The following is a 24499-nucleotide window of genomic DNA, read 5'->3' on the forward strand; positions in this document are numbered from 1 at the left end:
GTGGTGGGTGTATCTGGAACTAGAGTGCGCAGCCTCAAAATTTAAGGGTAACTTTTTAGAACAGAGGTAAGTTGTATTTTTTTTTGCCACAGAGCAGTAAATCTGTGGAATGCTCTGCCACAGACTGCGGTGAAGACCAAGTTCGAACGTGTATTTAAGGCAAAAGTAGATCGTTTCCTGATTGTTCAGGGCTTTAAACAATATGACGAGAAGGCAGGTGTATGGGGTTAAAGGGCAAATTTTAGGGGTAACACAAGGGGGGATGCCTTTATTCAGAGAGTGGTAGCTGTGTGGAACCAGCTTCAAGCAGAAGTGGTAGAGGCAGGTTCGATTTTGTCATTTAAAAAAATGGATAGGTATATGGACAGGAAATGAATGGAGGGTTATGGGCTGAGTGCAGGTAGGTGGGACTAAGTGAGAGTAAGCGTACGGCATGGACTAGAAGGGCTGAGATGGCCTGTTTCCGTGTTGTAATTGTCATATGGAGTGGGATCGGAATCAGCCATGAAGGAATAGCGGAGAAGATCGATGGGCGCAATGGCCGAATTCTTCTCCTTTGTCTTCTGGTCTTATGTACCTGTGCCGGCACTTGCAAGGAGCAATGGACTCTGTCAGCAAGACTTTAAGGATCTTGCTATTCTCCTTTTTTAAAATATTTACTTATTGATTGATTTATACATTTTGTATTATATTATTATTAAAGATTCTGGCAATTTGCTACACTTGCACAGCAAGCTGCACGAATTGTGTCAGTGACAATCAAGTGATCTGGTTCCCGTTTGACTGCAGATTTGTTTCCGAGTCCCCGCCACCGTCCCGAGGACTGAAGCAACACACTGCGTATGCTCACAGTCCCTGGATTGGCGGAAGGTTCAAAGTCATTTTGTTTGAAAGCGATTGGTAAATGTTTCTGCCGGTCCTGGGCGGGCGGATGAGCTGTCGCGCAGTGACTTCGGTTGAATTTCCCTCTCCAGGCGGCCTTGCACTGCCTCCGGGGCTGAACCTGCCGGATCGCACCGGCGGTGGGTCCTTCACACCGAGGCGCCTGGAGTGGACCGGGGCTGAGTCCCTTTTGTTCTGGTTCCGGGAGCTGGATGATTGTGTTGAGACCGAAGTATCACCCATCCGTTCAGCGGCCCTTTATCGCCATCGCCCTGTCCGGTAGCGGGATCCAAGTCTGGGTTGATCGCATGATACTCGGAGGCAGGATTCGACCGTTCGGCCCATAGAGTCTGCCCCTGAAAAGTAATTAAAGAGTGTAACTGCACCTTCAGGACATAACTCCATATATCTGAGTATCTTCCTCCTTCGCCTGTTGTGGCGAGACACTGAGATCCAAATCTGTCTCATTCTCCAGTTACAGCTGCGAGGTTGGGCATTTACTTTCTTGATCTCCTCACCAGTACTACTGTCTGACGAAGTGAAAACTAGGACTCCTGATATGTGACTCTATTATCATTACCAAAAAGGAGCCTTGTCCACATATGTGAGCATATCAAAATTCATACAGTATAATTTAGTCTGTTCCAGAGCAAACCAAAAATTTCATTTTTCCAGATAATTATTTTCGTTTGTTCTGGTCTGGCAATTATAGGAGCTTTTTTAATCTTTTAGCATGTGTATAGAATATCTTTAATTGTCCATGAGCTTATTTTGAGCTGCCAATTTTAACCAGTGAAGAGCACATGTAGAAATGCAGCGATTTAACTTTCTCCCTCCAACTGCAACCCACATGCAGAAAGAATTATGGTATGTTGCCTGTTTCGATGGGGTGGGATCTGGAGAGAAATATGCCAATGGTGGCATCCTCTGTACCCGTTGCCGTTGTCATCTGTGTAAAATTCCATCACAACATTTCTGCTCTGACACTCGACACCATTGTGTTCATGGTCAGTGTTCCAACAGACTTGGTGAATGGTCATGCTGACAGGTGCGGGAGTTATTGCACTACAGTATTGTATTCTTCTAAAAACTGTTCTTTCCTCAAGTGGGAAACTCACATTTTCTCAAATTACAGTATGTGTCAACCTCATGTCCTGTATATTTACCCACACCGTCTCTTTTTGTCCGCCTCACACATTGCTGTAGCGTTGGCTACAATAACTTCAGTATATTCATCCAAATCATGATCATAAATTCCAGGTAGTTTATGTGCGGTGCTGATCCCTCTGATGCTCAACTGAAATTGACCCGTTTTGACATTGCTGCCTTGTCCTCAGTAGGTGTTGAACTTGGGATTTGTTGGAGCTGCACTCATCCAGGCAGGTGAAGTGTATTCCATCTTGCTCCTGGCTTGTGGCTGATGGATATATTTTTACCACGTTGGGTGTGAGTTCTTCATTGTCAAATGCCCAGCCTCTCACCTGTTCTGTTAATTGCAAAAAAAAAATTACATAGAAACATGGAAAGCCCACAGCACAATACAGGCCCTTCGGCCCACAAAGTGGTGCCAAACATGACTCTCCCTTAGAAATTACTAGGCTCACCTATAGCCCTCTATTTTACTAAGTTCCATGTACCTATCTAAAAGCCTCTTAAAAGACCCTGTCATTTCCGCCTCCACCGCCGCAACGGAATGGCAGCCCATTCCACACACTCACTACACTCTGAGCACCTACTCCCCAGCACCTTAAACCTGTGTCCTCTTGTGGCAACCATTTCAGCCCTGGGAAAAAGCCCCTTACGATCCACACGATCAATTGCCTCTCATCATCTTGTACACCTCTATCAGGTCACCTCTCATCCTCCGTCGCTCCAAGGAGAAAAGGCCGAGTTCACTCAAACTATTCTCATAAGGCATGCTCCCCAATCCAGGCAACATCCTTGTAAATCTCCTCTGCACTCTTTCTCTGGCTTTGACATTCTGCCTGTAGTGAGGCAACCCAAGTAGGGTCTGACCAGGGTCCTAGAGTGGCATGCAAAAGTTTAGGCACCCCTTGTCAAAATGTCTGATACTGTGAATAGTTAAGTGAGTAGAAGATGAACTGATTTCCAAAAGGCATAGAGTGGAGGGTGAAACATTCTTCACAATATTTTAAGCAAGATTAGTGTAATATTTTTGTTTTGTACAATTTTAGAGTGAAAAAAGGAAAGGAGCACCATACAAAAGTTATGGGCACCTTGAGAGATTTGAGCTCTCACATAGTTTTTACCAAGGTCTCAGAGCTTAATTAACTTGTTAGGGCTATGGGTTGTTCGCAGTCATCGTTAGGAAAGGCCAGGTGATTCAAATTTCAAAGCTTTATAAATGCCCTGACTCTGCAAACCTTGTCCCAACAATCAGAAGCCATGGGTTCCTCTAAACCATATATGTCAAACTCAAGGCCCGCGATCCAAATCCGGCCCGCGGTGGAATTATCTTTGGCCCGCGAGATAATATCTAATTACTATTAAAGCTGGCCCCAGTAATCGAAGCGCCTATGGCGTATGATATGGCTAATGCTGAGTTTATTCAGGTACCAGGTTTTCAGGGTTTTTAGTGTTTATTCGGCAGTCGTCTTCATAAGAAACGGAATTTGTAAAGTGAAACACTTTGTAGATATAGCAGAGACTGAGACACATGAGAGCAGGCTGAAAAAAACGGAGGCAACGAAAGCTGCGTTCGCACGCGTCCGACTGATCTGGCCCGCATGAAGCTGCATTTTGCTCAATCCAGCCCGTGACCTAAAATGAGTTTGACACCCCTGCTCTAAACAGTTGCCTAGCACTCTGAAAATTTAAATAAATGATGCCCGCAAAGCAGGAGAAGATAACAAAGCGTTTTCAGGTAGCCGTTGTCTCAGTTCGTTATGTAATTAAGAAATGGCGATTAACAGGAATGGTGGAGGTCAAGCTGAGGTCTGGGTGACGAAAATAATCTTTCCCAGAGAGCAATCCTGATCGTAGGATTGCTAGAAAGGCGAATCAAAACCCCGGGTTGACTGCAAAAGACCTTCAGGAAGATTTAGCAGACTCTGGAGTGGTGGTGCACTGTTCTACTGTGTAGTGACACCTGCTCAAATATGACCTTCATGGAAGAGTCATCAGAAGAAAATCTTTCCTACATCCTCTCCACAAAATTCAGCGTCAGAAGTTTACAAGGGATAATGTAAACAAACCTGTTGCATTTTGGAAACATGTCCTGTAGACTGATGCTGTAAAATAGAACTTGTTGGCTGCAATGAGCAAAGGTATGTTTGGAGAAAAAAGGGTGCAGAATTTCATGAAAAGGACACCTCTTCAACTGTTCAGCACAGGGGTGGATCGATCATGCTTTGGGCTTGTGTTGCAGCCAGTGGCATGGGGAACATTTCACTGGTAGAGGGAAGAATGAATTCAATTAAATACCAGCAGATTCTGGAAGCAAACATCACATTGTCTGTAAAAAAGCTGAAGATGAAAAGAAGGTGGCTTTTACAACAAGATAATGATCCTAAACACACCTCAAAATCCATAATCGACTACCTCGAGAGGCGCAAGCTGAAGGTTTTCCATGGCCCTCACAGTCTCCCGACCTAAAGATCATCAAGAATCTGTGGATAGACCTCAAAAGAGCAGAGCATACAAGAATGCCCAAGAATCTCACTGAACTAGAAACTTTTGCAATGAGGAATGGGCGAAAATCCACCAAACAAGAATTGAAAGACTCTTAGCTGGCTACAGAAAACGTTTACAAGCTATGATAATTGTCAAATGGGGTCTTATTAAGTACTGGCCATTCAGGGTGCCCAAACTTTTGCTTCGGACCCTTTTCGTTTTTTGTTATTTTGAAACTGTAAAAGATGAAATTTTTTTAAAAAACGAATCTTGCTTAAAATATTGAAGAAATGTGTCATCTTTAACTTTATGCCCTTTGGAAATCAGGTCATCTTTTACTCGCTTAGCTATTCACAGTAACAGAAATTTTGAGAAGGGGTGCCAAACTTTAGCATGCCACTGTATATAGCTGCAACATTACCTCTCGGCTCCTAAATGCAGTTCCACGATTGATGAAGGCCAATACACCATATGCCTTCTTAACCACAGAGTCAATCTGCGCATCTGCTTTGAGCGTCCTATGGACTCGGACCCCAAGGTCCTCCACACTGCCAAGTCTTACCATTAATACTATATTATGCCATCATATTTGACCTACCAAAATGAACCATTTCACACTTATCTGGGTTGAACTCCATCTGCCATTTCTCAGCCCAGCTTTGCATCATATCAATGTCTTGCTGCAAGCTCTGACAGCCCTCCACACTATCCACAACACCACCAACTTTTGTATCATCAGCAAACTTACAAACCCATCCCTCCACTTCCTCATCCAGGTCATTTATAAAAATGACCGAACTCCATGCAGAATATGACCCGTCTACAACCACTCTTTGCCTTCTGTGGGAAAGCCAGTTCTGGATCCACAAAGCAATGTCCCCTTGGATCCCATGCCTTATTACTTTCTCAATAAACATTTCATGCTTTGCTGAAATTCAATCCTCAAGAAATTCAATCAGGCTCGTAAGGCACGACCTGCCCTTGACATACTGACTAATCCTAATCATATTTATACCTCTCCAAATGTTCATAAATCCTGCCTCTCAGGATCTTATCTATTAACTACCAACCACTGATGTAAGACTCACTGGTCCATAATTTCCTGGGCTATCTCTACCTCCTTTCTTGAATAAAAGAACAACATCCGCAACCTTCCAATCCTTCGGAACCTCTCCCGTCCCTATTGATGATGCAAAGATCGTCTCCGGAGGCTCAGCAATCTCCTCCCTCGCCTTCCACAGCAGCCTGCGGTAAATCTAATCCGGTCCCGGCGACTTATCCATCTTGATGCTTGCGAAAAGCTCCAGCACATCCTCTTTCTTAATATCTACATGCTCAAGCTTTTCAGTCTGCTGCTTGGTTAAGTTTGTCTTCAATGCTGATCTTGGCCTCTCGGTGGTTTGTTTTAGTGAAAGGAGCTTTTCGGAGTCAGTGATTATCATATGGCAGTTTCAGCCTGCATTCTTCTGAGAGAGAACGGCTGAAATCAGATGTAACTGTATTATCATCAAGTAAAATGAACTGCATAGTCGTGAGAGAGAAGCTGGCCAAAGTTGATTGAAAGGGGACACCAGCAGGGATGACAGTGCAGCAGCAATGGCTGAAGTTTCTGGGTACTAGTCAGAAGTTGTCGGATTGCTTTATCCCAATGTTCTTCAAAGCATCATTCTAAAGGGAGGATAAGACAACCTTGACAACCTGCACTGTCCTTCTCTGGAGCTGTTACACTTTATTGTGCAATATGTTATTGTTCTATATTGTTCTCCTATGCACCGTTCAATCAGTTGATTGGTTGGAACAATTTGCATTGTTACGTATTCAAGCAACAATAAATATATATGAGTTAGGGAAGGGTTTTATAACAAATAACACGTTTATTAAACACTGAGAACAAACCCCCCAAAAGTAAACAAACACTAGCTTAACCGGAACTCAGCTGCTGTGCAGCAGATTCACAGTTCTTAATAGCGTTGCAGTTCAAACAATTCTTAAAGCGGTATTGAAAAAAACAGTTCTTTAAAGCGGTATGCCGAAAGTTCAAAAGCTCACAGTCCATTTAAAAGGAAAGACTTTTTAAAGCGATTTAAATTCTCTTCCACGTCGTTGTCCTTCGATCCCCGGCGTCGAACTTTCCCACGAAGAATTTTATGGAATATAACGGCTTAAAGGCACTGACCTTCCTTCCACACTATTCTCAATCTCCCGCTATCCCAGCGGAGATTAACACGAGAACAGTCAACGAAATCCTTCCGAATGAGGATCAAATAAGGTCGAAACCAATCCACCGTCGAAAATCGATTCTCCTCGATTTTTATCTTCCAAATTCTTATCTTCACTCTCCACCAGCAAAGAAACTACTGGCAATGACCTTTTAAACTTTAGGCATTATATAAAACTTCATTTTTCAACTAAACTGCGTCATCACATTAAATCACGCAGTAACATGAAGTCAGCTTGGCAAATCCCGCCACGAACTGCCCCACCTGACAGGGTGGGTCTTCCTTTTATAACCTGTAAAAAAAAACTGTCACATGACCTCTACTGGCGGGAAAATGACATCACCCCACCATCACAAGACCATTACCTCAAGTCCAGTATAACTTCAACCCCAGTCACATGACAAGGGTACCACTGTCACGTGTCACGGGTACGTAACAGCATGACAGGCTTTTCACCACACTTTGATGTATTTTCATCAATAAACCATTCTATTTCTTGCCCCGTGTAACTTACACACAACATTTTATTTTACAGAGAGATGCTAGTTAAATACACGGGGAGCACTGCCACAGTCTGGATGAACAGAGGCAAATTCGAGAGTGTTAGCAAATCCTGCCGCTGTCTGTTATATGTCTTGCCCGTGATTACGTGAATCTCTTACTTGTGATCTGGTTTCTTCCGACATTCCAGAGAGGGTAGTTTTGTTGATCACTACAAATGGACCCTAGGATGAAATTGGGGGGTTGCTGGTGCCGTAGCTCGAAGGGATCTTCTCAGCACTGTATATGAATAATAATATCTGATGAGGTGAGCGACAATGTTGGAGAGTGATGGGCGGTCCAAGTGAGAGGGCAATAGGGAATATTGGAAATAGTGTCAGGGGCTGGGAGATGACAGGTGGGAACAACACAGGTCTGAATATGATGGATATTAATGCTATAGCGATTTAACAAAGAGGTTAGATGGCGTTTGTTTTGGAGATTGACTGCACTGATCCTTGGAGTGGTGCGGTCAGAGTATGAAGGAAGATAAATGATTCCCCTTTAGGAGGTGAACTAATTCAAATGCACAACATCATTAATTTGATGGGATAGTTGAATCAGGTTTCCAGTCTCAGAAAGAAAGGGTGGATTGTTCAGGACTGAAATGAGGAGAAATATCTCCGCTCTGAGAGTGAATTATTGGAAATACCCCCGTCCACCACAGAGGCCTGTGAAGACGCAGAATGGGTTGGGTACGGCAAGGATCTAGCTGCGGTAAAGGCGGGTTAACTCGGAGATGTCGGCAGGTCCTTGCGGGAGGCACCGCCGGTCACGTGACCTCGTATTACCAACACCTTTCTTGGAAATCAAGTCAAGTCGCTTTTTATTGTCATTTCGACCATAAACTGCTGATACAGTGCACAGTAAAAATGAAACAACGTTCCTCCAGGATTATGGTGCTACATGAAACAACACAAAACTACAGAACTACACTAGACTATGTGAGAGAACTCAAGGCTACACTAGACTACGTAAACAACACAAGAAACTACACTAGACTACAGACCTACGCAGGACTACATAAAGTACACAAAACAGTGCAGGGCAGTACAATAATTAATAAATAAACAATAAACAAGACAATAGGCACAGCAGAGTACAATTTTCAATATAATGATATATGGTGTAGATGGCAGTCTAGAGTCTGGGTATTGAGGAGTCTGATGGCTTGGGGGAAGAAACTGTTGCACAGCCTGGTCGTGAGAGCCCGAATGCTTCGGTACCTTTTGCCAGATGGCAGGAGGGAGAAGAGTTTGTATTAGGGCTGCGTGAGGTCCTTCATAATGCTGTTAGCTTTGCGGGTACAGCGTGTGGTGTAAATGTCTGTAATGGCGGGAACAGAGACCCCAATGATCTTCTCAGCTGACCTCACTATGCGCTGCAGGGTCTTGCGATCCTAGACGATGCAATTCCCGAACCAGGCCGTGATGGGGGAGGGGCGATGGGAGATGGACTTTTCTCAGCCTTCGAAGAAAGTAGGGACTCTGCTGGGCTTTCTTTGCTATGGAGCTGGTGTTGAGGAACCAGGTGAGATTCTCTGCCAGGTGAACACCAAGAATTTTGGTGCTCTTAACGATCTCAACGTTAACGATCTTAGTGATTCAAGATTAGCCTCTGCTCTCCGAAATAGGATTTCTGAATAGTCCATGAGTACTACCTTGCTATTCCCTCTTTTGTAATAGTTATTTATTCATTTTTTATATCTTGTGTTATTTTATTGTAAAAACTTGCAACAAATTTGTTGCGCCTGCAAAACAAGCTGGACGACTGGACAATCCAAATTATCCCGCTCCCATTGGGTTTCCTTCCTGGGCCCCGCCCCCGTCCTGATGACGTCGTAGCACACTACGCATGTCCACGGTACCCGGAAGCGGGGAGGATTCAATTTTGTTCTCTCTGAAGTATGCAGGACCGATTGGGAGAGGGTTAAGAAGGCCCGGTGGCTGCAGAGTGAGGAACGCAAGTTCCCGTCGGTGAGTATTTCTGCTGGGCGGGCGTGCTCACGTGTTTGGCTGTGACTCCGGTTGAATTTCCCTCTACGGGTGGCCTCACCCCGCCTCCGGTGCAGCACCTGCCGGGGTGGCCCCCAGCGGTGGTGCCTTCACACCGGGCCGGCTGAAATGGACCGGGGCCAAGTCCGTGTTCTGGTCCTGGGGGCGGGGTAATGGTGCACTACCTATCTGTTCAGCGGCCCTTTACCTCCATCATCCTGTCCGGTAGCGGGATCCAAGTCCTAGGTTGATGGCATGATTCTCGGCACAAGAAGCGATCGCTCTGCCCATATTGTCCGTCCTGGAGAAATTGTTAAGTTGAGTAAACACACCTTCAGGACAAAACTCCACATATGTGAACATCTTCCTCCTTCGCCTGGTGGCGAGGCATTGAGATCCAAATCTGCCTCATTCTCTAAAACATAGAACATAGAAATCTACAACACATTACAGGCTCTTCGTCCCACAATAATACTCTAGAGACTGTCTAGAATTTCCCTAGCGCATAGCTCTCTATTTTTCTAAGCTCCATATACCTGTCTAAAAATCTCTTAAAATATCCTATTGTATACCCGTCTACCGCCTTCACTGGTAGTGCATTCCACGCACCCATCAGTCTGTATGGAAAAACTTACCCCTGACATCCCCCTTGTACTTACTTCCAAACACCTTAAAACGATGCTCCCTCGTGTTAGCCATTTCAGCCCTGGGAAAATGCCTCTGGCTATCCACATAAACAATGCCTCTCATCATGTTATACACCTCTATCAGGTCACTTCTCATCCTCTGTCGCTCCAAGGAGAAAAGGACAAGTTCACTCAACCTATTCTCCAGTCCAGGGAGTATGCTTGTAAACCTCCTCTGTGCCCTCTCTATACTCTCCACATCCTCCCTGTAGTGAAGTGACCAGAACTGAGCACAGTGGGGTCTGACCAAGGTCTTAGCTTGCTATAACATAACGTCATGGTGAGGTTGGGCATTTTGTTTCTTGATCTCCTTACCAGTAATACTACCTGCCAAAATGAAATCCATGATTGGTGTCATCCTTGTAAAGACTCCGGATGGGTTGGGTAGGGCCGTGATACAGTTGCGGCCAAGTTGAATTAACCCAGAGACGTCAGCAGGCCCGTTGCGGGAGGCACCATCAGTCATGTGACCCTGTTTCAACAGCACCTTTTTTGGAAATGTTTCAGAATTTGCCTCTGCTCTCCAAAATAGGTTTCTGATAGTCCATGAGCACTACCTCGCTATTTGCCCTTCTGTAATATTTATATATTGATTGATTTTTATGTTGTTTTATTATCAAAAATTCTGGTTATTTGTTACACCTGCACAACAAGCTACATGACTTGTGTCAGTGAAATTGATCTCGCTCCCATTTGACTGCAGATGGCCCGCAGCGGTGGTGCCCTCACACCGAGGCACCTATAATGGACCCTCTAGTCTGTAATCAGTACCTTGGTCTTGCCTCCACAGAGTGAGAGGCTGTTGTTATGACACCACTTTGCCGGATTTTCAATATCCTTCCGAAATGCTGATTTGACAGCAGACCTGAATATAGCATTGGAGCTGTGCCTTGCCGTAGTCAGAAGTGTAAAGTGAGTACTCAGTGTGACATCGAAATAGCAACTGGAGTTTTGTGTGTCGCTGTGGAAGGAGCAATATCCGTTTCTGCCTTGTTAGTGAAAGAGAGAGAGAGCCTGTGGAGTGTTGAAATGTTGGAGTGAATAGATGGACGATCTCTGCTTTTGCTTGCATTTAGGTTGGTGGGAATGCCGATGCTTTCTGCTGGAATGAGTAGCAGGAGGGCTGAGTGTTGTGCATGGGAGGGGCAGGGGTCCTTTTATTTTCTTACAATTTTTCTGTCATTTGTCCTTTGGGAGATTTTCTTTTGTTTTGAGGATGTGTGTGGGGAGTAAGAATTTCAGGTTGCATACTGTATGCATTCTCTGATAGTAAATGGAACTCTTGACTGAGGTCTACAGGTGAGGAAATCCAAGATCCAGTTGCTTGGAGCTTATTGTTGAATTTTGAGGGGATGTCGGTATTGAATGCTGAGCTGGAGTGGATAACAAGTATCCTGGTTTATGTATCTTTTCTCTCCCGATGTTCTGGGACGAGTGAAGGGCCAATGAGATGGCATCTGCCATGGACCTGTTGTTCCTGCAGGCAAACTGGAGCAGATCCAAGTCGCTTCTCAGGCAGGAGTTGGTTGGCATGTCTCATCTCCAGTCTCTCAAAACCCTTCAACACTGTGGGTCTAAGTGCTACTGGACGATCATCACTGAGGCCGGTTACCACCACCTTGGGCTCTGGTACAACTGAAGCAGGTGGGTGCCACACACTGTCAAAGTGAGAGGTGGAGGATCTCACTGAAACACAGTAACTATTTGATCAGCATAGGGACATGTTCAGATACCCCATCTGGGCTGGGTGCTATCAGTTTTACCCTCCTGAAGGCAGTTCCCATGTTGGCCTCCAAAACAGATTATGGGATCTCTGCGCGATGTGGGAGTTCGTGATGGTTTGATGGTCAAAGCCAGCAGAGAAGGCATTGGGCCCATCTCGAAGTGAAGCCCTGCAGGATACTACATCTTACTCTCATCTAGTCCCACCGACCTGCACTCAGCCCATAAGCCTCCATTCCTTTCCTATCCATGTACCTATCCAAATTTACTTTAAATGACACTATCGAACCTGCCTCTACCACTTCTACTGGAAGTTCGTTCCACACAGCTACCACTCTCTGAGTAAAGAAGATCCCCCTCATGCAACCATGGTGTATTCATTCAGATCCTCAGATGAGGACTTTAAAACGGCCGGGACCACCGACTCAGCAATCCCGTAGTCACTCCTCTGCCTCCCACCACCACCTTCAGTTGTGATAATATCTGGAGCTTGCTCTTTAGCATCTACCTGTCTGCAAGTGGGATGAGGACAGCCATTTGATCGAATTTACAAAATGCAGTCCGGCCACGGAATAGTCGGCATTCCTTATCGTAGTTTAACAGCGGTCTAGTATGTTGGGATATCTGGAGCCACAGGTTATTGAATGGTAATTGAATAGTAATTGACTTCATTACTTACATCCTTCATACACGAGGAGTAAAAATCTTTACGTCTCCGTCTTAATGTGCAATTATTGTAATTTATAACAAATAGTATGTAGAACAAGACATTCACTATAACATAGAAATACAATAGTCTCAGCATGAATTAATTATTCTGATGGCCTGGTGAAAGAAGTTTTCCCAGAGCCTATTGGTCCTGGCTTTAATGCTGAGGTGCTGTTTCCTGGATGGTGGCAGCTGGACCAATTTGTCGGCTCTCCACTGACCCTTTGGGCCCTTTTTACACACCTGTTTCACTAAATGTTCTGAATAGTGGGAAGTTCACATCTACAGATGTGCTGGGCTGTCTGCACCACTCTCTGCAGAGTCCTGTGATTCAGGGAAGTCCAGTTCCCGTACCAGGCAGTGATGCAGCCATTCAGGATGCTCTCACTTGAGGCCCTGTAGAAGTTCTACCAAACTATTCCAACGGCCTGAGGTGAAAGAGGCATTGTTGTGCCTTTTTCACGACACAGCCGATATGTACAGACCACGTGAGATCCTCGGTGATGCTTATGCTGAGGAACTTAAAGCTGTTCACCCTCTCAATAGGGGTTAGCCTGTCTCCATTCCTCCTGTAGTCCACAACCAGTTCCTTTCTTTTTGTGACTATGAGGGCAGGGTTTTCTTCAAATGAGCTTGGTTGAAGTCTCCGATGTGATTTGAAATGCGCTGAGATGGACTGTTTCCTGTTTGGAGACAACATGCAGGATTGCGAGCAGTTATTTCTTTACTCAGAGAGTGATAGCTGTGTGGAATGAGCATCCAGTAGAAGTGATAGAGGTAGGTTCGGTATTGTCATTTAAAGTAAAATTGGATAGGTATATGGGCAGGAAAGGAATGGAGGGTTATGGGCTGAGTGCAGGCCAGTGGGGCTAAGTGAGAGTAAGTGGTCAGCATGGACTAGAAAGGCTGAGATGGCCTGTTTCCATGCTGTAATTGTTATATGGTTATGTGGTTAATAATAGCCCACACATGGTATGTAAACTGTGATCAGGATAATAGACGAGTTAAAATAAGATACAACCCTGAGATTCTTTTTTTATATATAAACTTTTTTTATTGAGTTTTCAAATAATTGCAGAAATAAAAGAAAATATATGAAAAAAATATATATACCCTTCCCCCTTCCCCTTAACCCCTCCCCCCTAACATCCCTATAGAAAAAAGAAAGAAAGAAAAAAAGAAAAAAAAGAAAGAGTGCCTGGATATCGGAAGATCCCCACATGCTCCATGGAGTTCGTAATAACTTTAGTATATATATTTCTTTCCCCAAATAATCAATTATTTCATCTTCGGAGCACCTATATATTTAATCCTGTCTTTTGTAAATAAGGGCGCCAAATTTCTTTATCCTGCGTGCATCCTCTGTAGTATAGTACCTGTAAACAGCATCACTGAAGGAGCTAGAGCAGCGAAGAAAACAAACTGTTGAAATGCATCTGTAAATAAGTAGCAATAAATAACGAGAGCATGAATTAACTAAAGAGTCCTTAAAGTAGGATTCCTGGTTGTGGGAGCATCTCAATAGATGAGTGAAATTATTCTTTTTTGTTCAAGATCCTGAGGGCTAGCAACATTTCTTTAACCTGGTGGTCGAAGTTTTGAGGCACTTTACCTTTTCCCCAATGACTGCAGCAAGACCAGAGCCTGGCCTAGGTGGTGAGGATCTTTGATAGATGTTGCTTCCCTACGGCATCCGAGGGAGAACTCACGAGGCAACTAGAAGGCATGGTACTGTATTTGACCGTCACGTGTTGAAGGTCAGGGGAACACAAGTTTGCCAAAACCACTGTTAGCGAAATTAATTTGCAAAGGAAATTCGATTAAAGTTGACCCCAAATAAATCAGACACAAACTTCAAAGTAACGAGAGTTTTAATCATGGGGAGTGGAACCTCTGACAGTGGGTGCAGTGTACAGAGTGCACAGTTCCTTTCATACATGCGTAAATTGATTGCAAATGCAAAGACTATTCGATTGTTCGAATTAGAGAAGATAAGCTCAGTTCACATACTGTTCTCTTGGGATAAACTATGCCCCAAGTAACAGCCGAAAATTGAAAATTCAGTCCTGTGTACCAACATTTGACATTTGTCTCATTCTTACATTAGACTCATTCTTACAAGATAAGCAACTGCAAGTGTTTATTCTGAGAATCGTCTCTGCTGAACACAAAGGCCATATCTACAACAAACTAGCAACAGAAAGGTTTCTATGCTCAAAAAGCCAATATTAACCCTTTGCCTAACATAATCTTTAACTCATAATATTTTCCTCCACAGCTGCCAGATTGGAGCACCATTGAGAGTTTATCATAAAATTCACTTCCTCCTTTTGCTTTTCCCAATTCAGCACTTCGATACATTCTGTAAATCGCAAACCTTTGGGTTTGATCGTTGTATCTAGTGTGCCGGGAGAAATCAGTCTATCAGTTCCCTTTGATACAGCAGTCTTGCACTCGGGTCCTAAATCTTGTTCACCAACAGTGACACGTACTCCGTAGAGGAGGCCTCATCTCTCTGTGTTTCAGCCTGGCTTGGAGTCCCTGTCTCCTGTCTGCTGTCTTCTGCCACCCTTTCAGCCCTGGTGAGGATCCTTCATTCGCTTAAATCTTCATTCTCCTATCTGATCCAATGAGTCCTTCAGTCGATGGAGAGGTCTGAAGATAATTCAGCAATTTAAAATCCTTTGTTTAAGGGGAGTTGCATACTGGCAGTAAGAAAATTTTAAAGAAGAATATTTAACTGAGCTTTTGGATCAATTTTCTGAAACCCACAAAACATTGTCAATGATCAAAGCATACAAAGTCATCTTGATAAGACACTATCAGAAATTGGATATTGATGGAGGACGATTTGAATATTGGACAAACATCCCATATTTGTCAAAATGGTGTTGCACAGAGCTTTGGAGTTTAGTGATGTTTAAGGCAAATGTTGAAATTTGGGGATAGAATGGTAAAGTAGATATCTTTTTTTTAAACTTGTGGAGCATTAACACCTGATACAATGGAAATTGGAACAATAAGATTATCTGGTGTGGGGATTTAATGCTGTGCTGTAGTGTCACAAATGGGAATGGGATGGCAGTGGAAGGCTTTTTGAAAGAAAAATGTTTGGTGTACTTGAATGATAGTGGGAGTATCAGGATAAATCTTTGTATTGTATTTCTGCTGCTGACCTTGCAATAGCATCTGAGGATTTAGCAAATGTGTGCAAGTGGTGGTGGTGGCATCCGTCTGTCTGGAAGGACAATGGGTGATCACAAGCCTGGGTGGAAGGTACGGAGATCCTGAGATGCCCAGTCGTCAAGATCCCCCTCTCGGCCTCACCAGTGTAGCCGAAAGGAAAGTTTATGAAGCAATACGTTTGGCACCAGCTTGGTTGCAGGAGCCTCCGGAAGGATGTTCAATGACGACCACACTAGATGCATCACGGCAACCATTTGGTACAGGGAGTTCAGCAATATTAAGGCAGATATTATGGTTACTAAGGTCTCTCTGTTTCTGTTTCAGAATTTCAGCTGACTTTGTTAAGAAAAAATGCTCCGACATTGTCAGAATTCATCAGTATTCTTGTCTATCAGTTTAGCCTTCAATATTCTAAGCCGTATTCCCTGATCATGTGCTTCAATGCTCACATTCATTCTTGGTTTTCACACCTATTAAAACTGGTACTTCAAACTGTCAGACTGACATTCTTCTGGAGATTGGACAACGTCTGTCAGACTGCACAGTCTAGGCCTGTGCACACATTTAATATGGGCTCCTGCCCAAGTTGTGGTTGAAGGAAGTGAGCTGGCAGGCATTCTGGCCAAGCAGTGGCTGAAAATTAAGGATGTAAGTGTAGCGGTGCCTTTGCATAAGTAGTTGAACGTAATAATTAGAAAGTCTGTTTGATCACAGTGGCATCGAAGTTGGGTAAGGAAAAGAAGGGACGGCATTTATGTTAAATTTGGAGGATGATGGGAGTCTCCATTGGGAAACGGGTATATCAAAATGGAATCAGAATCAGGTTTATTATCACCGGCAGCAGCAGTTCAATGCAATCATAAAATAGAAGAAGAAAATAAAAGTAATAAATAAGTAAGTAAATCAATTACAGTACATGTATATCGAATAGATTAAAAATCTTTGGAAAATAGAAATAATATATCTTTAAAACAGGGAGGTAGTGTTCACAGGTTCAATGTCCAGTTAGGAATTGGATGGCAGAGGGGAAGAAACAGTTTCTGAATTGCTGAGTGTGTGCCTTCATGCTACTGTGCCTCCTACCCAATGGTAAGTTGTACTCACATGTTTACGTATTGGATGTACTTGGTTGAATAACAAGGAGCAGTTGTTTAGGAGCAATATGATACAGGCATTCGTAGGGAACAGTCGGCAAGCATTCACTGTTTTGACCATTTAGCAATGGAATGAAGCTCGGGAGCTCATGACGCAACTCTTAGATATTCGTTGCTCGCACTTTACCATTGCTGCACAAGCAACAACCCTAGGCCAACAGCTTAGAACATGAACCCTGCTGTTCTCGTTGTACCAAGATTCACTCTTTTCCAGTTTATAGCACTGAAATAGATGATTGATCCTTCTCTTAGCCCGTGGTGTGGGGGTTCGTCTTTGCAATGCTGGGTCTCTGGAGAGAGCTACTGCTATCTCCAGGAACAAGCTTTGAATCACTCAAGGCAGACACAGACCCCAAATCACAATCTGGCCTGTTATATCTAATTAAAGGCCACCTCACAAACAACTACTTATTTGGAAATAATCTTTATTCCAGCAGCTTACTCAGAGCATTATTCTCTCTACTTTAAAACAGAAGTACAGCCAAGCAACTTAATTTCACAAAATGGAGGGCATAGGGTAGCTTCACAAAATGGCAGTCTCCATTCCTTCAAACTCATGGCAAGAACAAAGACAATTGGTTTGTCTGCTTCCACTGTACTAGACCTATTCAAGTTTGACTTTTCCTTCCAAATTTGAATTCCTCCACAGCCAACAGTTTTATTGTTTGAATAAGCAATATAATGATAATTCATGAAGGTATAGTTTGCATGCAGATTTTATGAGGTGCAAAGGAAATTTCTAATTGCTAAATTGAGATCTCTGGGGCAGATGGTTTAATCACGGGTAGTTTGTTAGGATATGCCTGCCATCATGATGTATATACCTATTTGAATTAGACTAGTTGATATTATTTGTATTTTTTTTTTGCGGGGGTGCTGATGAAGGGACTCAACCGGAAGTGTTGTCTGTTGACTCTTTTCCATAGATACTACCCGGTCTGGTGAGTTCCTCCAGTATTTTGTATGTGTTTCTCTGGATTTCCAGGTCTTGGAATTCTCCGGATTTCCAGGTATAAGTGTGAGGTGCTACATTTGGTAGGAATAATGAAAATAGGACATACATGGTAAATGGTAGGGCATTGAAGAATACATCCCTTTGGTGGGGATGTCGAGAACTAGAGGGCACAGCTTCATCAAAGCTAAAAAGGATCTGTCAGTAGGATATAAAGTATATAAAGAAAGGGAGCCGCCGAGAATGTGACTACTCAATATGCTGCAAAGATGGAGAATCTATGTAATTTGTAAAGAGCATAGCTCTGTCAGTTCTGCTGTGTTGTCTGTGACTGGGTGTGAGCAGTCACCTACTTATCCGGACAAGTGGTGAGTTGACAGTCCCCCTTGAAAGTCGATTAACTCAAAAATGTTGCAGCCACTCATTCTGAAACTGGCGTGCTCCGTTCTGAATCGGCCTGCTCTAAACACCAATTTGTGATGTAATTTATTTTTTTCCCAAGTTGGAAACACACTTTGAAATGGAAGCAGAAATTAAAGGGACTTCTGTAATTGAACTCATCAGGGGAAGATGATCAGACCTAATGAGCCGCAGTATCAGCAGAAGGCTATATTGAGGGCTGTGTCCCAATGGAATACGATACCACTGAAGAGGAATGGGAACAGACACCTCAGGGGCTCTGGGGTCGGAGACTCGGTTCAGGGTCATGGAACTGGCCCGGGTAAGGATTGTTTTTTTTTATTTAATTTTTTTGGCTCCGCATAACAAAACTTTCAATTTCCAGAAACATTTACATTTCTTCCCCACACAGATATCAGCTATCAGAACACTTCCATCAAACTATAGACAACACCCCAACATACTATACAAAAACCCTTATTAGTATAGCAAACAGGTTTACTTCTACATACTGCAGAAAAGGTTGCCAAGTTTTATGAAAACTATTTTTTTTTTGAGTGTACCATACATGTCAAAAAGTCCAAAGGAATGTATTCCATGATTAATTTACTCCAACCAAAAAGTCCAGGGCCCTTCTCGGATATCCAACAAAGTAAAATGTTCTTCCTAGCGCAAAAAGCCAGGATGTTAAAAAGTTTTTTTCTGATGTGCATTAATAATACGACTGCTGGGTAAGCCTAGAGAAAAGACACTGGGTCCAATTTAAGCTCCATCTTCAGAATCTTTTCTATTTCACCCAAAGTATCACTCCATTGCCTGAAGTTTGGGACAAGTCCAAAAATAGTGGGTGAAACTTCCAGTATTTACTTTGCATTTAGAACACATTGGAGAAACTCCCATCTTAAATTTCAAGGCACAATCTGGAGTCAGATGGGCTCTATGCAGAACTTTGAGTTACAAACTGAAATTTTCTTTGCATTATCACAGATACCTTCCCATGGTTCAGCTGTAATTTCTATTCCCAGCTCTTCCTCCCAGACCCTTCCCAGCTGCTCAACCTCTCCACAAGAACATTCCCTCAGGATGCTGTAAAAAGTACTAACGCAGACTTCACCCTCAGAATAAAGCATGCTCTTTTCTATGTCAGAACTATAGAAATCAGTTAACCATGATGCCTTTTTTCTGTATATAATCTCTTATCTGAAAGAAACAGAAATGATCCTTGTATATTAAATTTCTGTACTATTTGACTAAAAGATATCATTGTTCCTTCATCAAGCAAAGCTCCCAGAATGAAAATCCCTTAGAAATCCAAAGTTTATATCCAGAATCCATTATGCCAGGCTGAAAATCTGGACTGCTGGTTATTGGAGTGAAGGTTGATATTTTTGCTGTGTTGCCCTCAATTTGTCGCACTGCCCTCCAAGCCCTGACTGTATAATTGTTGTTGGATTGTGACAATATTCCTTATCTAGTTTCATCTTATTGAGGAAAAGCAAGTTGATAAGAGGGTATTTTACTTGTGAAGCTTCAATGTCTAGCCAAATTGAGGAGTGGTCCCTGCAAACCCAAACAACCACATAAGATCAAAGGAACTTAATTGATATCTTTTGATGTCTGGAAAATCCAGACCCCTTAGAATACTGGGTCTTTTGTTGTTCCAGATGAAAGAAACAAACCAGCCATTATTTCTTTTTAAGTATTTTTTGGGTAAAAATGACTGGAATCATTCATATTGGGTAGAGCGAGGAAGAACGTTCATTTTGAGCAAGGATATTCGGCCAAGCCAAGAAACGGGAAGAGTGCTCCATTGCTCAAGATCCTGTTTGATTTTGTCAAATAACTGTGTAAAATTAGGTTCAAACAATTGATCAAACGTAGGTGTGATAAATATGCCTAAGTAAACAAAACCTGTCTGCAACTGTTTAAAGGGCAAAACACCCTGAGTGTCAGGTACCTGCTGCAGATTCCCCAGAGGCATAGCCTGATTTTCAGGCATAACCTGAAAATGCTCTAAATGAATTGATGCATTGTATAAGGTGGTGGGTGAAGGATTATAAATTTAACTGGAGGCCTGAGACTTCTGGTGCTTCCACAAGAACCATTGTTGGAGCGGGTTTTGACTTTGATGTGATTTTTGGGATAAATGGAGATAATCTGGTATTAATGAAATCATTTTCTCCACACCATTACCAGAAACTGAGATACAAGCACAGGTACACTGGGGACTGGAAACTTTTGATGTGTTTTGAAGGGATGGTGGGGCATTGAAGGCTGATCCAGCAGCTAATCATCCATCTGTATTTATCCATAAGAAGCTGGTGGTGAGCCGTTGCCTTGAACTGCTGCAGCCTCTGACGTATGGGGTAGGAGAGAGATCCTTGATCGATGGTGTGTGGCTTTGAAGACAAATCCCAGCCTGTCTCTCTATGCTTTTGCTGCCTTTGGTCGAGCTCATGGGTTTGGAAGTTTTCTCTTGGGCCCGGTGGAATGAGTGAACAACTGTGTCTCAGGTTTTGCATTATATGATGCTCCTTGAGTGAAGCTTCACTCAATGAGGAAAGCGATATTCCATCATCCTATCTATCCCTACTTGCCTTTGGCCTTAACGGTCACGTACTTACAGATACCGATTACAGCGTTTCACAGTAGATACAAGTTAGTCAAATGACAGATTCCACCAGAGGCACCTCCTTATATACCCTCTCCAGTGTGCAGGGCATGGGCGAGGCTTAATGCATGATCTGAATTGCCTGTTCCTGATTGGTCAGTTTGAATTGGCCCTGTTCTGATTGGTTGATTGATCTGATTCCATCATTCTGACTGGAGACGAAATATATTTTGACTAGTTTCCTCATGACAGTAGAAACATCGCTCAACGGATGGACAAAGCATCATAGTGCAGAGCACTGGTGGGGGAATCATTTGCTGGGCTGGCAGCGAGGGTTAGATGCTGTTCCTGAGGTGCTTATACTTTTTTTTTCTCAGTTATGTTTGGGGAAATATTTCATTTCCATTTCTGCCTGGGCTTGTGTTTAGTTTCGTTTTTTCACAGATCCAAAGACTGAAATCCTTCAGCTGCTGTCTCACTGTGACAATTACCAACTGTTTCAGTTGGCAAATTTCTATAGAGAAAGACTGTAACCTGCAATTGAAGAATGGATTGAAGAATTTGGCTTAATTTTGAGAGAGGAGGGACATTTCAGTGGACAGGAGCACGAGGTGAGTGGAAGAACAGGGTGAGTTCTGCTTAATCCAACGTTGTGGAACTGATGGCTTCAGAAGGAAGAGAGACCAAGGTCACTTGTGACCGATTAACTGCACTTTGACAACTCCCAGTCGAAAACATCTATAGATGTTTCTGAGTCTTTTTTGTTCACATACCAAATGTCTTCAAACTCCAAATGAACTCCAGTCATTGCCTTGCCTTCTTTATGACTGCATGGATATGTTGGGATCAAAGATATGGACACCCAGGAACTTGGAACTGCTCCAGCTTTTCTCGCTTGGGAGCCAGCAGCCATATCCAGACACGGCAAGGGTGTTCATGACAGCTTGATGACATTTGCTCACTAATGGATAGTGATTTTACTAATTCCCAAGCACTGTCATTTATGTGTAGATTTTATGGTTATTCACATCTGAAATATATAGTAACTGGTAATTAAATCTGCAAAGTTCACACAGTTTCTATTGGATCAGTAACTGCATAAAAAATCATAATGTTGATTTCCGTGCACCGTTCATGATCGGGATGCAGATCTTTTTGTATGGGGGGTTGTGATTGATGTTTCTCTCTGAATGACTTTTATGTTCTTTCCTTGTTTCGCATCCTTGTTTCCTTGAATCTGGAGAAGACAAATTTCAGAGTTGGATAGGGATAATAATAAGTGTAGCTTTAGTGCCCTTGATACCCAGCCACTAATGCCAGGATTGGAATCTACAGGTGAACCCACTCTCTGTGGAGTTGGGGATTTGTAAGCTCTTGTTGGAGTGTTTGCAGAAATCATGAGAATAATTCCGGGGCGAAAGAGGAAATGACGAACGTTTGATGGCTCTGGGCCTGTACTCACTGGGGTTCACGAATGAGGGGAGATCCCAGCGAAACCTTTCAAATATTGAAAGGCTTAGATAGAGTGGATGTAGAAAAGACATTTCCCATAGTGGGCAAATGTAACATAAGAATAGAGGAAATCCTTTAGCATCGCATAGTGGACCTGGGGAATTCATTGCCACAGATGGTTGTGAAGGCCAAGTCATTTTAAAAGTGTGTTTTAAAGTGGAGGTTGATGATTCTTGATTAGGCAGGATGTGAAAGGTTACAGGGAGAAGGTAGGTGAACGGGATTGAGGGGGCAATAAACCAGCCATTACGGAATGATGGTGCAGACTTGAACGGCCAAGTGGCCGAATTCTGCACTTGTGTCTTATGGTCATATTAATATGATCTGTAATTGTGTAGTTGATAAACACTGGGCAATTGCACAGTCTTCTATCACTCTGTCCCTCACAGATTCTGGTGCCGAGGATCTCGTCTCCACTCTCAGTCAAAGCTAATCAGTGGGGGAGCTGGACCTGAGATCAAACTCCCTCACAGATCGATCTGTCCACTGTCTCTGCCGCCTCATACAGACTCTCCTGAGTCTGAAATGGATCTGGTGAGTTTTGATTATAAAAATATCAGTAGATCTGCAGGGTTTCTGGTGATATTTGTCTGTTATTAACCTCAGTCCCTTTTGTCTAATCTGTTTATTTCCTCTTTATTCTTCAGTCTGTTTCAGGCTGTGTGACAATTGTTTCAGTTCAGTTGGCAGGAAACAGCTGAAGTTCCTGCAGGAACCCAGACCCCGGCTGACTGTGGAACTGTGAACATCTGGAAGTGGGAACTACTCCGCCCTTGGAGTGGGAACATTTCTGGTGAATTTCTCATCCGTAAAACTGGAAGGCATATGGAGGAGCAAAATCGGTCTACTCAGCCCTTCGCATCTCCCCGACATTTGATCACGGCTGCTTTATTCTCATGCTCAAGCCCATTATCCTGGTTCCTCTCCTTTGCCACCCTGATTATTCAAGAATCTAGCCACTTACACTTTAAATATACCCAATGACTTGGCCTAGCAGCTGTCTGTGGCAAAGAATTCCAAAGATTCCCCAACCCTGGCTAAGGAAATTTCTCCTCATCTCTGCTCAAAAGGAACATCCCTCAACTCTGAGGCTGTGCCCTCTGATTTTAGACTCTCTGACTTTACACTCCATTCAGACTGTTTCAAAACTATCTTCCCCACAGCCTTCTCATTTCCAGTGAGTACAGGCTCTGAGACATCAATCACTCCTAATAATTTAAAAAAAACTTTCATTCCCTGGATCATTTACTTGAAGCTCCTCTCCAATCCAAACACTGTTCTTCAGTAAAGGGCTCAAACTGCTCACAATCCTCCAAATGTGCTCTAACCAGTGTCCTAGAGCTTCAGCATTACATTCTGACCAACAATATACTGTAGGTAGGAAAAGGGAGGAAGTCCTGAAGAGAGAATTTAGAGAGCTGAAAAGCAGGACCTGTAGGGTAGTAATCTCTAGATGCAAAAAGACTGATCCATCCTTGGCTACTCTTGGGTTGGTGGTGTAGAGTAGGTCACTAAACATCTGTTATCCATTACAGACAATTTCATTTCTCCATGCCCTACTGAATAAGCAGTGGAGCAGCCTTTCAAACAGGCTCATTCAGTTCTGCTGTAACAAGGATCATTACGGAAAATCTTTCTTACCAAATGCAATAAGCTTGTACAACAGTTCATCTCTGTGTGACAGGAGAACACACATCATAGTACAAATCTCTGTTTTTTTATTTTGTACATTTTTACTGCACATTGGTGTACAATTGTGTACATTATTATATTGTTCTTTATTATTGTCTGCAGATTGCCAAATAAGTGTTGCTGTTGTAGTGAAAGAATTTCCCACTCAGCATCAATAAAGTACTTATTATTATTATTATTATTCTCTGTGCCATGTGTCAATGGGAGGTAAGATTCACATAACTTGACAAATTATGTGCAGCTGAAGAACTGGTGCAGGGAGTAGGATTTCAGATTTCTAGATCTTTGTGATCTCTTCTGGAGAAGTTATTGCCTGTTCAAAATGGATGGTATTGTCTTTACACGTCATCATGTGAAATGTGCACAGCTCGCATAAGACAAAGTCAGCATAAGTGGAAGCAAAAAGAAGGGAAGTCCTATTCGTTCTGGCAAGAAGCAACCGCAAAACAAACAAAGTTTAAAAACAACGGGGTCCATGTCCATCGGACATTCAAACCTGCAGTGCAGGTAGGTAGTGTTGTTAAGAAGGCTTATGGTGTGTTGGCCTTCATCAAATATGTGTGTGTTTAAGAACTCTGAGGTAATGTTACAACTGTATAAGACCTTGGT

At 43.1% G+C, this 24499-nt stretch overlaps 1 long non-coding RNA gene across 4 annotated transcripts; it reads left to right on the plus strand.

The window, feature by feature from the left end:
• The first annotated feature begins 9141 nt into the window (after positions 1 to 9141).
• Positions 9142 to 24029, plus strand: LOC140721848 (uncharacterized). 4 transcript variants are annotated; one of them, XR_012097478.1, is made up of 6 exons: positions 9204 to 9250; positions 13939 to 14040; positions 18241 to 18397; positions 20394 to 21297; positions 22588 to 22732; positions 22846 to 24029. It is a non-coding gene; the product is annotated as an uncharacterized lncRNA (long non-coding RNA). The 4 variants fall into 4 exon arrangements; XR_012097477.1 differs by lacking the exon at positions 9204 to 9250 and adding an exon at positions 11183 to 11598; XR_012097480.1 differs by lacking the exon at positions 9204 to 9250 and adding an exon at positions 11183 to 11598 and having other exon boundaries at positions 21131 to 21297; positions 22846 to 24026.
• Positions 24030 to 24499: the final 470 nt, after the last annotated feature.

Source organism: Hemitrygon akajei, unplaced genomic scaffold (assembly GCF_048418815.1).
Source record: "Hemitrygon akajei unplaced genomic scaffold, sHemAka1.3 Scf000063, whole genome shotgun sequence".
Lineage (NCBI taxonomy): Eukaryota > Metazoa > Chordata > Chondrichthyes > Myliobatiformes > Dasyatidae > Hemitrygon > Hemitrygon akajei.